The sequence below is a fragment of the Dermacentor albipictus genome, chromosome 2 (genome assembly GCF_038994185.2).
Source record: "Dermacentor albipictus isolate Rhodes 1998 colony chromosome 2, USDA_Dalb.pri_finalv2, whole genome shotgun sequence".
Lineage (NCBI taxonomy): Eukaryota > Metazoa > Arthropoda > Arachnida > Ixodida > Ixodidae > Dermacentor > Dermacentor albipictus.
This window is the reverse complement of record NC_091822.1, coordinates 90964160-90969159: the sequence shown is the minus strand read 5'-3', so window position 1 is coordinate 90969159 and position 5000 is coordinate 90964160. Positions and strand designations below refer to the sequence as shown.

General features: G+C 45.8%; 1 long non-coding RNA gene across 1 annotated transcript; it reads right to left on the bottom strand.

Annotated features, from left to right (window-relative positions):
- Positions 1-1106: 1106 nt before the first annotated feature.
- Positions 1107-4455, bottom strand: LOC135902769 (uncharacterized). Its single transcript, XR_010564587.1, has 3 exons — positions 4316-4455; positions 2106-2253; positions 1107-1184 (listed from the first exon to the last, which is right to left on the bottom strand). It is a non-coding gene; the product is annotated as an uncharacterized lncRNA (long non-coding RNA).
- Between the last annotated feature and the right edge of the window lie 545 nt (positions 4456-5000).

The following is a 5000-nucleotide window of genomic DNA, read 5'->3' as shown; positions in this document are numbered from 1 at the left end:
ACAGCGGCGCTAAGTAAGCTACGTCACTGCGCATTTCATAAGCGGTGTGGCTTGCTTCTTCTGGCATACGAGCTTTCTGCTTTCGCATGGAATACTGGAGCCCAGGCCAGTGAAGTTACGCTGCGCAGGAAGAACTACTAGTGCGCTATACTAGCCCACCAGCTTCTATGCGTTATGGCACATCACATGGACGTAGGGCACCACATCAGCCCTCATATATCCTGGGGCTGAGACGTTCACCTATGTCTGGTGCCCTTTACCTTCTTCAGCAGACTATCCAACACGGCTTCCAAGACCGATTACGGATTGTTGGCTGGAAGGAGTCTCGCCACTTGCTCATCAAAACTGGTCTGCATCGCATGCACACAAGATTTCAGGAGGGCCCCGTTCTAGGAAGAGTGCGACAACTCCTCCGTTGAATAGTTTTAGGTTTGTGGTATCATAAGACATGAGAGCTTTCTGCGAACTTGGACTTTACGACCAGCAGAGGATAGCTTCGTTAAACGATATTAATCTCTAAATAGAGTCGTAGTTTCGCACGAAAGGCGAAGGAGCGAGGGAATTAACCTTCCTGCTGCCGCTCGCATGAGCGCGAACTAAGCCGCGAAAACACAGTGTAGCGGTCACAAATCGCTTTCAAGATGCAGCGGCGCGGTCGGATGCGCGTGGCAAACGAGGCCACCCAGACTAGAACGCCCCCCCCCCCCCTTCCACACTCTACCTCCAAAGCCTTGCACGCGACGGAAGACGGCGCGCTTCCTCCTCGCTTTTTGCCATGGCGTGCGCGAGATTGATCCGCGATCGCCGGCTCACCCTCGAACGCTTTGACGTGAACATGTAACATACGGCACGCGGCGACGGTTTCACCGCCCTTGGAATTAATACGGAACATCACCGCGATGTCTACACCGACGGCAGAGATGCAGCTGCAGTGTCCATACAGTTGCTATCGCAATAAAACTAGAGTGAACTAGGAACACGTGCTTTCGTGAATAAAGAGCGTGCCCTTCCCGTCTTAATAAGCGCGGCTGAAATATATTTAATATAACTATATGAAGCTAAAATCACCGTTTCTCTATAAAGCAAAAAGAGCGTGGTATACTCGCCGTGTTCCTTGGCTGCTGGCGGTCGAACGTCAAGGCAGTGAGGGGTTCCAGCTGATCAGTGGGGGGATTCAGTAACGCCTGGAGAAAGTGAAGGGGCACGCTTCAGGGTGTTAACGAATGGCATGTCTTCTGCTAATTCAGATAAGGCATGGTACTGCATGAGATACACAAAAAAGGGTTGATACCACTTCACGCACAGTGAACAATACCTGCAGGTAACAGGATACACGGTCCCAGGATATATAGTTCACTATTGTTGTTCTAGTGAATAGCATTTCTTGCATCCATATAAACGCACACCTAGGATAAATTGTACACGCGTGTTTTTATCGTATGCTAGTTATAAGAGAGGGAACATCTGTGAAAATGCATTAAGTCAGGACAAAACCTGTAAAATCTAGATTTGACCAAAAACAAAGTACTCATGAGCAGTAATGGCCATAATTCGGGCCAATCAATTTCCAAGAATAGTGGAACTGTCCATACTCCGGCATTCCCGCGGTGCTGCAGTGCCTTTTAATGAGCTTGCTTGCACGGTGGCAGCTCGGGTGCAGAGGGAATTGTGGCACTGCCACCTCTCACTTACCTTGGGCTTGTCTTATATTCACACTTTTCGCTTGAGGCGTTCTTTTGTTGCCATTTATTACGCCTTGTCTCCCTAGATTTCCGATCACTGAGTTTTGTGAAAAGAGCAAGGTTAGTTACTTGCTCTACGCACGCAGATAATCTGCGAATTGCGCATACACAACGGAATATTCCGGTGATAATGGTAATTTACAATGTACCAATCCACTTGAAGCGAGAGAAAACGCAGTTTAGGCATATTTCGCACTAGCCATCATTCCCACGCCGGCTGAACGATCACTCTTGCAGCTCCCGTAGACACTAGCGTCAGAGTTTGCTCAAATAAATCTCGCAGCAAACTCTACGACACCTGCATACTTATCTCTGGGTAGCATAGCGGTGGGAGCCGGCGGCACAGAGTACCCTCTTACATACCGAGGGCTGACCGAGGGCCAAGTGGACGAAGATGACGACGGCGACTAGCAGAACTCCGAGGCAGCAGATGCAGCTTCCGAACGTGGCCGTCGCTCTGTCCGTCCCCGCGACACCGGGAGAGGAGATGCTTTCGCCGGAGGAGTCCAGACTGGAAGAGCCAGCGCCACCACTGATTACCACCTGCGGCCATGACCCGCGAGCTGATCGCCTGTGAGTCAATGGAACTTTTAAGAGATAAGCTTCTCAAACTGGCAGCCACGCGTGAATTTCCCCCATTGGAGCTCAAGGACCAACTATCTTGCCGGGACCGCCTCGTTTACGAAGGGAAATAATATGTGGTGACGCACTTGCACACGTTTTCCTTAAGTGATAGGAAAGCTGTGAAAACAAAATGTATCTTCTCGGCGATTTCTCTGTGGCAAACTGTTTTTCTTACCTTCTGACTGAATGTGCTATCATGTAACCAGCGGTTAGGTGCACCCCTGAAGCCTTCAATTGCTTTCCGCAAGGTCGTTAGCGTACCTAAGTGCTATTAATATTATTATCCCTTTTATTTCGTCCTTTTTCCTATATTGTCGTCTTCCCTTGTTGGTACAAGTAATATACAAAGAACTTTCTGCCTTGATTTCCCATCATCTTTCGCAGTTATAACGCATTACTACTAACTTTTCTTTCGAGCGCAATCCTATGTTATGTAATTTACCTTGCGGACATCTTAAATATGTTACCTGTGAACGGGCTTAGTCCTCCAGTAAGGATTCTTGCTGGCAATTACCATTAACTTTCTTGCCCAGAATTTGTTATTCGTCCTTGCTATTAGCATGAAGCAGCGAATTTGTACAGATGCACTTCATTTCACACTCATCTTTGGTTATTAATCACCACACGGTGCGTTTTCTGTTAGAACTAACGGCGTAGTGGCGTATTCCAGAGCTATAAGAAAAATTTGAAAAGAATGAAATATAAGTGGCTACAAACTACCGAATTCGGAGCGTCTGTTTCTTGCCAAAACTTAAGCCGCCCATCCATGTGAAACGTGATGAGCGACGTCGCCAAGTGTCGGCTTCTTGGCCATGAAGCAGTGCACCGGCAGCAGCTAAGTGGTGCCGTATAGTGGTTTCCGAAGTCAAGTGCCGTAAATATTTCACAATGCTCGGTTTCAACGTTCATACACAAATCAGCGAGTAGTGCTCACAAATAGGCAATAGGGGAGTGCCGTTCTATCACCTGAGAAAACTAGTGGAGAGCCAACAAAACTTTAACAATGTAGGATAACATGTTTACAAACACAGTGTTCGTAACTGATTTAAAAACATTGTTTTGCCGTTTTCATTGATTCATCTGTCAGCGTTTGCACGCCAGCTTTCCAGTACCATATTTGCCTACCAACTTGCTCAACACTCAGTCGTTATGAGTTAACAGTTGAGCACTGTTTGGAGACTGATTGCAATGGAAATAGGTGCTCCCATAAATGCGCCTCTTATAAAACTCTATCGAAAACGCCACTTTTTTATTCTATGTTTGTAGTATCGAATGTTCGACATCAGAACACTGAAGTAATTAGCTAATGTGATGCTGGTAAGAAAGCTGATGAGGAACAGACAGATGTCGCGTTTAATCTAACGCCGGCAACTTTTTTCACGCAGACGAGCATTGCATTTTATTACGCTTGAGCAGTGCTGCACACACACACACACACACACACACACACACACACACACACACACACACACACACACACACACACACACACACACACACACACACACACACACACACACACACACACACACACACACACACACACACATACACACACGCGCGCGCACAGACACACACACGCACACACAGACACACACACGCACACACGCACACACCCATGACTAGACGTTTCAATGTGCGAAACTTATTCAGAAAAATGAGAAGCACAACTTCGTGGTTATCTTTGTTTTATTTACCGAACAGTTTCTTTGTGCTGACCGAAAAAATCAGTCCGCTGACCGAAACTATTGGTTAAGTAAACCAAAGACAACCGCGACGTTGTGCTTCTCATATGTATATGTATTCTCTGCGAGAAACAAGTGCTCAAACGAGCGACTTCTTATCGGTCCCGGAAACACTGTTTATGCCAAAAGCGCATCAACTAATTCTAGTACTAGATCCAATATTCTTCTGCAGATGCTAACAAATTCGATGAAATTGCTTCTCACCATGTGTGGGGGTCATTGCGTAGGTACCTCTTGCCAAGAGACATCCTTCGAGTAGCGATATAATTATTTCACGGCACAATACGGCACGGCAGGAGCTTTGCAGTCGGCTGGCGTTTACCAGGGCGATCGGCTTCTTCTCCTTTTTACTGGTAATGATGACAATGTGATCATGGTGACGGCGGAGTCAGATACTTTGGCTTATACCCACTGTGGGGCATCAGCCAAGAATCCATCGGCGTGAGCAAGGAAAATTTCAGTGTTAATAGGTTTAAAATCGGTCCACAAAACCAGCTCAGCAAATTGACAGAAAGTAAAATTGAGAATAGTTATACTGACATGGGGGGGGAGGGAGCAAAGCACCAGTAAGATGAATTATACCAATATATGGCACTTTATGGACAGTTTAAGGACATTATCAGCAACTGCGCACAGCGAACTTTGTATCTATCTATCTATCTATCTATCTATCTATCTATCTATCTATCTATCTATCTATCTATCTATCTATCTATCTATCTATCTATCTATCTATCTATCTATCTATCTATCTATCTATCTATCTATCTATCTATCTATCTATCTATCTATCTATCTATCTATCTATCTATCTATCTATCTATCTATCTATCTATCTATCTATCTATCTATCTATCTATTCTATCTACCTGGGTCGCTGGCTAGACCA